The sequence below is a fragment of the Lissotriton vulgaris genome, chromosome 1_1, assembly GCF_964263255.1.
Source record: "Lissotriton vulgaris chromosome 1_1, aLisVul1.2, whole genome shotgun sequence".
In the NCBI taxonomy this organism is placed as follows: Eukaryota; Metazoa; Chordata; class Amphibia; order Caudata; family Salamandridae; genus Lissotriton; species Lissotriton vulgaris.
Window position 1 is genome coordinate 1,346,592,440 of NC_141685.1, and position 13,163 is coordinate 1,346,605,602.

Sequence of the window (13,163 nt, forward strand, 5' to 3'; positions counted from 1 at the left end):
AGCATGAAGATGGGTATATTGGGAATACCCTTTAACATTGCCCACTTTCCATCACATTGTTCTCATGAACTTGCCAACAGTCACAAAACCTCATCCCTTCAAGTATTTACAATAATAGGCTTCCAGTGACTGCACAAATCAGATTTCAAACAGTTTCTTTCTTCCAGGTTTGCCAGTTTAAAATGCGTACTGTTTAGAATTGTGTCATGCTGAAGCTTTCAGTGGAAATGCTCCTAACATTCAACAATTCTTCCAATCCATCAATCCAAGTTTGGGTCAGGTCAAGTTGTACTAAGAAAACACTCCTTCTTAAGTAAGGCAGATGGGAGGCCACTGGCAGTCTTTTGGCAGAGATGCAATAATATAGCTTCCCAAGTTGATAACTTCAGTAAACAGTATCAGCCCTACCACATTACAAAGCCACTGCACTACAACTTGTAACAGTGGAGTAATGGTAGGACAGTGATTTACATCTTAAAGTAGATTCTAGAAGAGTGCTATCCCAAACCTGAAGCAGCAACAGTGTAAGACTCCGGCCAAGAGTTTTTAAATATGCACACACATACCAATGCAATTGATCTGAGCATCTTAACCTGCAATGAGAAATAGTAGTTGCTTCCAGGGAGACGCTAAGTATTCAGGCAAAATGTCACTGAACGTAGCTACCACTGTCCAATGCACTACTTAACAAAACAATGTGTATTATTTTTAGGTACAACCTGGGCAGCGCATGCGCTGGCTTTGTGAGGCATGCTCTATTAGTGTATGGACTTGAAACTCTGCCCATATTTTTCATTGGTTTGTGTCATTGTCCTTTGTAAATGCTGGTCTCTGATTCGTTAATAGGCTTTTTAGTCCCTCCTTAGTACGGCATTGTCTTCATTTGTAACCTCCCAGGAGGACTGGTCTTTTTACTTTTGTTGTTCCATGGCATGTCTTATTTAGTCTCTAAGCACTATTTTCTTTAATGAGTTTCTCCTACTGCGGCACGACATGATTTCCTGCAACATTCAGCGCGCCATGCATCACTCATGACATGGTGAGTGACATTACTTTTGACACAGTCTCCCACGAAATCCTGCTCCTACGTTTGGAGGAGATAGGAATTGGAAATAAAGCTTTATCGTGGTTCTCCTTCTTGGCCGACCGGACTTTCCAAGTGACCTATCCCCCTTTCTCTTCCCATGTCCACCCTCTCTGCTGTGGGGTTTCCCAGGGCTCTTCACTGAGCCCTACGCTCTTCAATATATATATGAGCCCTTTGGCACGGATGGCCAAAGAACAAAGAATCTCCCTGGTGTCATACGCAGACGACACCCAACTGTTGATTGCCTTGTTTAATAATCCCAATCAAGACAAAATAACATTTAAAGAAGATATCTCTGCTATCCCAGGATTGATAACAGCTAACTAACTGTCTGCAATTGAACTCCACCAAAATGGAAATTCTCCTGGTTGGCAGAGAATCCCAACTTTGGACGAATGAATGGTGGCCCCTGGTACTTGGTGACCCCCCTGACCCTAAACACGCGGTGAAAAGTTTGGGCGTCATACTTGACAAAGATCTCAATCTTGAAACACATGCCAAATCAGTGACAGGGATGTGTTTTGGACTTCTGCGTGGCCTCAGACCAATTTTGGATCTTTTTGATGCCCAAACACGCCAGTTGATTATTCAAGCTTCTATCCTGGCTTGCCTGGACTACTGCAATGTGCTTCTTCTCGGCTCTAATAAATCTGTGCTTAATAGATTGCGCTGTAATTACCTGCGGGGAGAAAGTTTGTTGTAAACATTGTTTACCTTTCTGACTGACTTTACAGGTGTGTGAGAGGGTGTCCGAGAGGAAATATGGGTGTTTAAGTGGGTGTCTGAGTAGCTGTATGGGTAACTTTCTGGCTGTGTGGGTGGCTGTATTGGTGAGTGCCTGTATGGGTTTGTTGGGTGTGTCAGTGACTGTAGTGGTGAGTGGGTCGGTGTCTGAATGGCTATATGAGTGAGTGAATACGTGGCTGTATGGGTGAGTGAGTGGCTGTGTGAGAAGTTGTATGGATGTGTGAATTGGTATGTAAGTGGCTGTTTGAGTGGTTGTATGGGTGGGTGAGTGAGTGGCTCTGTTGAGCGGCTGTATGGGTGGGTGAGTGGCTCTGCTGAGAGGCTGTATGGGTGAGTGGGTGTATGAGTGGCTGTAAAGGTGAATAACTGGGTGTGTCAGAAGCTGTATGGGAAAGTGTGTGGCTGTATGAGTGTACTGGGGTATGATTAGGCTCTATGGGTGTGTGAGTGACTATGGATAAGTGAGTGATTGTTGAAGTACGTGTAGGAGTCTGAGTGGTTATGTGAGTGGTTGTGTGGGTGGGTGTTTGAGAGGATTACAGGGGTGTTAGTGGTTCTGTAGAGGTCATAAGTGATATCACTGACAATGTCATGAGTGATGTAATATGTGAGGTCATAAGCAGTGCACTACAGGAGCGTAGGTTATAGTCAGCTCAGGTAACTAGAATTTCACTGCTTTTGTACAAGTGAAATTTTAGCCTAACTTAAAAGTCCCTGTAACCTTTGTTTTTTTTCAGTGAACTTCTACAATTTTTAAAATCCATTTCCCAACTATAACGTCCCTGTAACATTTGTTTTTTTTAAATGAAATTGTGATTATTATTTTTATTTAATTTTATTTTATTTCCTAACCATAACCACTAATCTTTGACACTGTGTGCGAGTCTGAGTGTCTCAGTGGTTGTATGAATGTGAGTAGGTTTGTAAGTGGGTGTGAGAGTATGAGTAGGGCTGTAAGTTGGTATACGAGTGTCTGTGTGGGTCTGAGTGTGGGTGTGAGAGTCTGACTCAGTGTGCGAGTCTGAGTAGATCTGTGAGTGGATGAGAGAAAGTAGGAGTGATTCTGTAAGTGGGTGCATGAGTGCCTGACTGGGTCTGAATGGATGCATGTGTTTGAATTCATCTGTGCGTGGGTGCATGAGTGCCTGGAGGGGCTCTGCTCATTTTTGGCCTTTTCTCCTACTCACTTCTGACCTTTAACCCCTTCGCTGCGGGGCAGATTCCCCCACTGTGCTGGGTGGCGCGCACAGCACCCCGGTGCTCATGACTAGCTCAGCTCGTCATGAGCCATGGTGCTCATGACGAGCTGAGCTGAGCTCGTCATGACCACGCCCGTTCCTTAGAACGCCCAGCACAGCAGGGGAATTAGCCCCGCGTGCGAGCGTTCTAATGGTCATGACGAGCTGAGCTCGTCATGAGCGTGGCAGGGGTTAAGTTGCCTCCTTATGCTCCTTTCTGATCTATATTCTGTTGGTTTCTGAACATTACGTTGCCTTTTTCTGCTCGTTTCGGACCTTTGTTTTGTCTCTTTCTGCTTGTTTCTGACCTTTACTTTGCCTCTTTCTGCACGTTTCGGATCTCTTTTTTGCCTCTTTCGGCTCGATTCTGGTGTCTATTTCGCCTTTTTCTGCTTGCTTCTGGTGTCTATTTTGCTTGTTTTTTTCTGCTAGTTTCTGATCTTTCTTTTGCCGGTTTCTGACCTCTATTTTGCCTCTTTCTGACCTCTATTTTGCATCTTTCTGCTAGTTTCTGATCTCTATGTTGCTCTACCTTGTTTTTTTACCTTTATTTTGCCTCCTGCTGCTCGTTTACGACCTTAATTTTGCCTCTTTCTGCTCATTTCTGACCTTTATTCTGCCACTTGCTGCTTGTTTCTGACCTCTATTCTGCCTCTTTCTGCTCCTTTCTCATGCCTCTTTCTGCTCTATGCTGACCTTTATTCTGCCCCTTTGTGCTCGTTTTTCACCTTTATTTCCCACTATACTATAAGACGCAAACCAACTGTTACAGGTAATCAATGTTTTCCATTTGCAGTACGTTGTGCTTTTAGATCAGTGGTTCCTTAACTTCCTAGAACCACAACGCACTTTTTAGAATATTAATCATTCGCAACCCACCTACTTTAAATGGACATGAGGTGGAATGATTTTTTAACGAATCTAAAGCATTATGTGGTAGCGCAGGGTCATTTACACACAGCACATATTCCATTAAAATGGGCACTACATATGCACAGACACTTTTACTGATGAAACTCTATAGCATACAAATGAAAGCGTATGGAGATCAGGTTTCAGTTAATATTTATCAGTTGTTTAAAGTTTTGATTATTATGATCCTATTAAAATCTCCAGCACACTTGAGAACAACAAAAAAATGCTTCAGCTTTCTTTACTGACGGCTGAATGCACATAGTGCATTTACAGGACTTTTTTTTTTCGTTGTGTGTGGGGCAAAAAAACACAACTTCATCTGTACTCCAGCAATATTGTGACATAAGTCACTTAAAAAAGAAAAGTAAACAGCAATCTCCATGCTAAAATAATAAAGCAGCCTGACATGTAATCTCTATCTTTGAAGCCCTGGCAAGTATGACAAGATAAACACCGAATTTAAGAGCATCTTTATTTATTGCGTGGACTTTCTCGACCACACAATAAATCTGCTGGTGATCTATGAGGGGGTTGCCACCCACCATTTGGAAAGCCCTGCTCTTGATCCCATACTAGCAAAGACTGAAGTCATTTAAGAAACACAAAGAGGCTCTAATGAGGGGATTGGGTACTCTTGTCAGGGGATGAAGTAACTCTTAAGCTCCTCCAGCAATGCATAACAATATAAAGTTAGAATAAAGATTAATGTTGTCTGTTTTGCATGTATGCTTCTAAGTGGACCGCAGCAAAAGCATACACTGATTTTTGCACATGAAGCAAATAGCAGATGATGTCCTGTATGGTAGGAATCCTGTAAGGGTTGCTTGTTTTGTTTGATAGCGGACAAAACTCTTCCACCTGGCAGTGCAGCAAGATACCGTAGTGGGTAGACATGCCTCTTCTAGAATGAAAACATGCAGTTCTAGAAGGTGAAAAAACCAAACTCTAGGACATCAGGTGGCACATTGCAATATTCAGTGTCTTGACATTTGAGTAGCATAGCTGACCCTGATGCTAAGGGAGTCTTTGTCCTTGTGTTATGTGGGTTTTATGGAGGGATCCTTAGTGAACTCTCAACCGAAATCTCTTTTAAGAATAGCAAGTTGCAATATCTACACCCAACACTAGATGGCAGGAGTGTACCAGCAAATGATATAGGTACAGGTTTCAAAAATGCCAATGTGTTAAGTCACAAATCTGCTAATTCACCTTTTTACTGTAGAGGATAAAGCATAAAAAATGTTTTGAGCCTGAAGCTCTACTTGCTGCACATGCTGTCCATTACTATACCATCTAATAGATCGGTTCAGTAACTTTCCCTTATATTCCATTTTGGATGTTGACCAGAGGAGGAATCATGCCGATCTCCTATGACGTTCAACATTAGCCCCCTAAGACCCAATACATCTTGCCACCGGCAGATTAATTTTTTCCCAGCTGTGTGACCTTTACCTAAATATCTAAGCTACTTATGATCCAGATATTTTTAATCACTCCCTATTTCACCAAGTAGTGTTGACGGGAGACACCTCTTATTTCAATGAATATAGTGTTCTTGATGCTGGTCTCATCAGTGCAGATTCCGTTGGTGGTGTAGAGATCGATGACGTGGATTTTGGGATGAGCTACAAAAGAATCTATAGAGTAGGAAGCTCAGATCTAGGTCTATCTGAAAAGGATTTATTCGGCAACTCCAACACCTCAGAAGACAGACTTCGATCCCTAAATGAATTTATGATGAGACATCCTCTTAACTTTCCTTGGAGGTTCCTATGATGTTGAAGGGATCTCCTCAGGAGAATGCTTAGAGAAATATCTTTGGTCTGGATGAACCCTTTTTGCAGTTTCTTTGCCATGTTTGAAGAGTTTTTGGGGTTATTCCCACAGGAGGGAGTATATTTGGCTTTTGATTTCTGAAGCCACAATTAAAGTCTACCCTTTGTCCATAAGGGATTTACAGGATAAAGTCTGGCAAACTTGGACACACCTGGATAACTGCTAATTGCAAACACAAGGAGAGGTGGAGATACACAACTGCACACCCTCCACAAACACTTCTAGATAAACACACCCGAGTGCAATGGCTAGACAGAGTTAAGCCAATTTAGGTCCCTACACCTGAAAATACAGCAACCCTTTACTTTAAATCACGATGGGATATCATTTGCCATAGAGTGCCAAATATATTGGCTGACAAAGCCTCACCCACTGAGTGTGGCATGCTTCAGTATCAGTGATCTCAACCCATCCAGGTAAGATGGTGTAAGAAAGTGATCTCTTTTAGCATGGTTGCCCCACTTTTGGCCGAACTGTGGGTGTACTTTTACTGGGTTTGCCCTGGGTTCCTGCCAAACAGGTACCCAGGGCCAATGTTCTTTCCCTAAAAGCTGCATTTAGGCAAAACCTAATTGCCACCATTTGGCCACATGTCAGTCCCTTGTAAATAGTCCCACAGGTACCAAAGACACTGAGACCAGGGAAGGCCTCTAAGGGCTGCAACACTTTTTGTGCCACCCTTAAAGGCCCTGTACCTTCACACACACACACACACACACACACACACACACTGCAGGCTGCGTGTTTTGGTGTAGAGCAAAGTGGAGACGATATAGCAAACATTTCTGTGTGTCATGCCTACAACCCACTTCCCTGGCATAGGTCAGTCACCCCTCTAGCTGGGTGAATTATACCTGTGGTGAGGGTACAGGTGCATGAGCCCTGTACCCCTGCAGTGTCTAAACCAATCCTTAGACATTGTAAGTGCAGTAATGCCATTAAGAGTGTAAGGTGCTGGGAGTTTGTTATTACGAACTCTAAAGCACCATAAAGGCTTCACTGAAAACTGGAAAGTTTGGTATCAATCTTCTCAGTACCTTAAACCCACACTGATGCCAGTGTAGGATTTAATGAAACATCTTGGCGGTCTGAAACAATTAAACATCCTGGGATGAGGTGTCAAGCCTCCTCCCCCAGGATGGGCAGGGTCCATAAAGGGGAAGCTTCAAAGGCTTGCTGCCTTTGTAAGCTACCTAGCCATTTGCTGCTTCCAGCAACTGGCCCCCACCGTTTCTGACCCCCACCGTTTCGGACACCCATTTTCGGCTGGAGAATCGGCGGTAAAACCAAGTGAGGAAGGGAGGTGTTCCCACCTTTGCAAACCCCACCCATCAGATGGGGGAGGCAAAGTGAAGCACAACCCTCAGTCCCTGCCATCTTGCAGATGGGGGTTCCAGCCAACCAGAGAGAGGCATATGCCCTCCCTCCCACTAGAGGGTGCCATAATTGGGGGGTACCCACCCCCAAGGAAGGCACCCATTGGTCCAGACCTTTACTTACCTGCAACGCTCCTAAATCCTGAACCTTGGCTGCTCAGGTAGAAATTGACAAGAAGAAGCTGGAGGACGCCAACTGACTTGGCTCCAGCCTTACCAGCCTGTCCCCACCTAAAACCTGCTCCAGCGAACTCCCGGTGTGTCTTGCAGCCAGCAGCTTCAAGAACCCGAAGGACCTTCCCTGCCATCCAAACCCAAGACTTTGTCTCCTGTGAGCACCGGATTTGCTCATCCACAGACTCTGGCTCCAGCCAAATCCACGAGTCCGCACCCGATGCCCACAACCCTAGTTCGAGTGACCCAACACCATGAGGAGGTCTCCCCGGCGACCGTTACCTGAGATCTGGTGATCTCTGACCTGCCACACCTCTACAATCGACTCTACAATCGACGCCTGCAGTCTCTTGAGGATCCCCTGACCACAACCGGAGTGGGTAAGAAAATCAGATGCCTAAAGACACCCCTGCATCTGTTGTCCCACGGCCTTGGGTGGCCCAACAGACAGTGTCCCAGAATCCCCAGTCATCCCAAATTACCGCTCCAACCGCGGTCACCTCCAGTTGATGTTCGTCCAGGAGCCTGCAGTCTTCGTTGCAACCAGAGAATCCCCATTGAAAACAGGTCATCAGACGCCAAAACGGCACCCTGCACCCAGACGTCCCTGTGCCTCTGTGGGTGCACTTTGGGTGCTAACTAGGATCCCCTTTGCCCTGAGCCTAACACCAGCAGCTTTGCTCCCACAACATTGTGGCCTGCTCGTGAGCAGCCACCAACCGGAGGCCCTCTATCCCCCACTGGATAACATTGGGCCTCAGCACTCAGCACTCGGCCGCCCTATTGCAGCGGAGAGTGCTTTGAGAGTGCATCCTTGAACCAGGGGGAACCCTAGTTCTAATCCTAGAAAACCAACTCCCATATGCAAGTACTTACCTTGAAACCGATAACCTAATTTCCTCTCATAGGACGGCGTTGACTGCTTTCTTATGAAATTTGTGTGGAGTTGGTTTTGTATGAGACCTTGAAAAACTGGAAATATCTAACAAACATTAGCTTAGCCAATAGGTCTCGCCTTTGGGACCTTATAGGTGTTTAGCCAGAGCAATTGGCTTTGCCAATGTGTTTAAGCTAAGTTGTACAGCAGTGTGGCTGCTGTGCAGTATGTTGAAAAGTTATAATATAAAAGTGTTAAGCTTTTTTGTTACCTTAAATATAACCAAGAAGACATTATGTACAACTGAACAATCCTATTAAAGAAAAAATAAAAAAATGTCTTGTTTTTTTTGTCCTTGCAGTGCTGGCAACCTCTTCTTGCCTGTTAATGAAGCATGTAGTTTTCCCACATTCACACAATTTGGAAACACAGGTGTGCCAATGGCCCAGTTTGCCTGGTTCCAGAGTTGCCAATCCAACCTCTCAGCAGTTACCATGCAACACCGTCTTTAACACGCATTCCCGGTTGATGACATTAAGTACAGTGTTGCGTACGTTCCAAAATGCCCATGCCAAAGTCTTTTTTTCCTCAGGATAAAGTTGAACCAGACTCTCCCACAATCTGAGTCAGAATAAAGTACTATTGACCTTCAGGGGTCATAGCTCCATCACCCAAAAAAATTCCACTTTGAAACAAAATCTACTTTAAAATGTACCTGGCGAGAAAAAAAGATGGGTCGTTCTAGTGTGCCACTACACAGCCGCGATTAAAGATGTGTTTCAGCGGCACAGATCAGTATTTGCAATGTGACGATTCCACGATGGGAGGTAGTGGTGTGAAGACTGCACTGAGAAGATTAAGCCTTCCCCTTTAAGAAACCCAGACAGATGAGTCAATTGGGATGAAAAGACAGGACTCCATTAAAACACTAAATGGAAAATTAAAATTGTTCCCTTTACCCATGGGCTTTTGGAGTATGCTGCAAATTGCTTCCATTTCTCAAATACCTCTTTGTGTGATTCTTAAATAAGCATAATGTGACAAAAGGCTCCAGCTAGACGCTTGAGGGCGCACAGCCGCCATTGTTGGTGATTAGGAGGTGTGCTGTGCAATTTACGAAAAAAAAAGTTTGAATTAATAATGAGAAAATAGAGTTCTGCAAGCGCTTGGCTGCCATTGCTTAGGATTAAAGATGGCATGCTGCGCTATTTAAAAAAATAAGACAATTAAAAAAAAAAAGAGTTGGGCAAGCTGCCCAGAAGAAAAGCTAGGTGTGGCCGTCTTTGTGGGCGATTAGGAGGTTTGCCACACTGCTTAAAAAATGTATGACAAAATAAGAGGTGCGTGCCACAATTATTTAAGATTAAGGGCTAAAAATAAAATATTTTAAAAAACAGTTTTTTTGGGCCGCGCAAAAGAAAAGACAGGCACAGACGCCATTGTTAAACATGATGGGTCGTGTACAGTATTACCATACAGAAGCAAAGGGCAGGGCAACAAACAAAGGAAGCCAAAGAGAAAGAGCAACAAGACCCGCGGCCACGAGACGTGCTCTGTGGTGAGAGAGGGGCATTGAAGTGAGAGGAAGACAGAAAGGCGGAGCGAGGTGCGCACGCTTGGGAGAGCGAGAGAAAAGCCAGAGGGCGCCTCTGCTCGTACCTGTGCGTGTAACCGTACGCTCTATGCCACCCAAAAAGCTGTGGTCGGCTTTTTAAAGCCCACTCACTAAATGTCTCGCCAGAGCAGCGCATGTGCTGGATCAGGCGAAACCTAAAAACTTCTTAACTTAACTTTCCTCTAGGAAATGTCCCAGTGTGATATCTAGGCATATCACACTGAGTAGAAAAAGTAATCCATACAATAATCTGAAAAATAAACAGTAATCCATGAGTAATTTCCAGTGTATTCATAGCATTTACAAACCTGTAACAAAGTCATTTTCATTCAGCTTACTTGTACTGTTCAACTTGCCTTGAAAAGTACCATTTACACTTACCTGTGCCAGGCGTGCTTGGTTCTAGAAAATAAATACAACTAAATAATATTTTTATACAATCAAATTGGTCTTTGATCAGTCTTTGAGTGTGTGACATCATTTGCTGCCCGAGTGTGTACAACAAATGCTTAACACTACCTTCTGATAAAGCCTTACTGATCCCCCACACTACAACAAATAGAGAAAGGTCCCATTTACTTTTACCGCTGCCTACCTTTGGGGTTCCACTTGACTCTGAGCACACTATACCTCATTTTGGTATAGTACACTGAACTAGCTTCCTACAGAAGGTACTACCAAGGAGGACTCTACCTCATTACGAGGAAGTTCTTGATAAAACTTACTGGACAAGATTGAATCCTGCCAAATTAAAAATACCCTAATGTAAACCCAGGGTGAAGATTTAATACAGGGTACCGTAGGTACACCTAAAACATACAGAACCAGTACAATGACCTAACCATCCATATTTCGCTAACATGTTTCTGTCAGCATATATGCTGGTACCGGTCAGGGGAATTCATAGGGCCAAAACAAGGGGATCCTTATCTTCTACTTATAACACTAAGTCAGTGTGAGGTGCAGAGTTGTTGGAATATGAATCCTACAAAATTAAATCATGATTCACTGACTCTAGGGAATTAACGCTAAACGTTAGCTGGAAAGAAGCGGCATCCTCTGTAGGCACACACTCATCAATAGGTATACCAGCAGGCAAACCCGATAGCTTCTGTAACTCAGCCACTTGTACTGGATAATTTCTAATTGCAGACTCAATACCTTAAGAATATCTCCAGGAGAAGACTGAATCTGGAGAATTTTCCCAGCAATGCTCCCAGGCGCTGATACGTGGCACCATGTGACTCTGCGATGACCAGCTGGAAGTGACAGAGGAGCCGAACTCAAGAGCTACCTCTGCAGGGTGATGTCAGTCCCTTTCTTTCCTTGGTCTTCAATGCGGATCAAGAGAGCCACCTCAAACATTTAAGATTCCCGATTATTCCAAAAAAATTAAGTGTGCTTTGGATGATGTGTCCAATGAAACAGACTTTAGTCAAGCTTTGCGGTGACTGAAGGAATTGAGGTCAGTCACAGACTCGCATGATGCTTGCCTTTGGTGCATAGGCTCTGATCAAAAATCGAACTCATGAGATAAATGCCCCCTCCGAGAGCAGGAAGAAAAACTGAGTTATTGAACATAAGCGGTCATAGTAGAAAAACAGATCTTGCTCCTAAATGCAGGGCTGTTTGTATGGGACTGACTGCTTGAAAAGGATCACAATGTCTCGTTCCCACTCAAAGTTTTACACTAGAATGAAGACATAACATAAGAAAAAGAAGGCTGTAGGAAACTGGCACTCAATATAGTGCATCAAAATGAGATACACTGTGCAGAGCATCCATGGAAACCTTATTGGTTTACAGAGGCACAAGTAATAATCCCAAATGCTCTTTTGTGGTAGTGTGGGCGGACCGTTTAGGCTGATCAGAGGACAGTGCTAAGCATTTGCGGTACGCACAGAGGCAATAAATGAGACACTCAAAACTAAATCTGAGACCAATTTAGAATAATAACACTATTTTTTCTTAAATTTCAACACAAAGACCTTCACTTGTAAAAATTGCTGAAAGCGCATTGCCAGGACGCGCTCACCGGACAGCGAGAAACCAGACGCCGGACCTCGCCGCACCCGCTGCGCGGGTGCCGCATCGCCGGAGGCAGTGAGGGGCATCTGCTTCGGACTCCACGGGGGAAGTTTGTTGTTATATCTTTGGCTGAGGGCTGCGAGCGTCAGGGACTCCATTACCCAGGAGTCCCTGCTAGACCGTCTACCACTTCCGGTCCGCTCTCCCTGTCGGCCCGCCCACCGCCCACCTGAGGGCTTTTTAACCCCCAGCTGCAACTCTACCAGCGGGACACTTGTAAAAATTGCTGAAAGCGCATTGCCAGGACGCGCTCACCGGACAGCGAGAAACCAGACGCCGGACCTTGCCGCACCCGCACCGCGGGTGCCGCATCGCCGGAGGCAGTGAGGGGCATCTGCTTCGGACTCCACGTGGGAAGTTTGTTGTTATATCTTTGGCTGAGGGCTGCAGGGCTGCGAGCGTCAGGGACTCCATTACCCAGGAGTCCCTGCTAGACCGTCTACCACTCCCGGTCGCTCTCCCTGTCGGCCCGCCCACCGCCCACCTGAGGGCTTTTTAACCCCCAGCTGCAACTCTACCAGCGGGACACTTGTAAAAATTGCTGAAAGCGCATTGCCAGGACGCGCTCACCGGACAGCGAGAAACCAGACGCCGGACCTCGCCGCACCCGCTCCGCGGGTGCCGCATCGCCGGAGGCAGTGAGGGGCATCTGCTTCGGACTCCACGGGGGAAGTTTGTTGTTATATCTTTGGCTGAGGGCTGCAGGGCTGCGAGCGTCAGGGACTCCATTACCCAGGAGTCCCTGCTAGACCGTCTACCACTTCCGGTCCGCTCTCCCTGTCGGCCCGCCCACCGCCCACCTGAGGGCTTTTTAACCCCCAGCTGCAACTCTACCAGCGGGACACTTGTAAAAATTGCTGAAAGCGCATTGCCAGGACGCGCTCACCGGACAGCGAGAAACCAGACGCCGGACCTCGCCGCACCCGCTCCGCGGGTGCCGCTTCGCCAGAGGCAGTGAGGGGCATCTGCTTCGGACTCCACGGGGGAAGTTTGTGGTTATATCTTTGGCTGAGGGCTGCAGGGCTGCGAGCGTCAGGGACTCCATTACCCAGGAGTCCCTGCTAGACCGTCTACCACTTCCGGTCCGCTCTCCCTGTCGGCCCGCCCACCGCCCTCAACGCTGGTATAATTGGGACCATCCCTCCCGCAGCGCGGGACGCAGCCCGGAGCAAAGACCGGGCCAAGAGCGGGCCCGTTTGTGCCCATTCGT

At 45.9% G+C, this 13,163-nt stretch overlaps 1 protein-coding gene across 3 annotated transcripts in view; it reads right to left on the reverse strand.

The window, feature by feature from the left end:
• R3HDM2 (R3H domain containing 2) overlaps positions 1 to 13,163 on the reverse strand; it is a 921,072-nt gene that overhangs the window by 70,745 nt on the left and 837,164 nt on the right. The window lies entirely within an intron of this gene.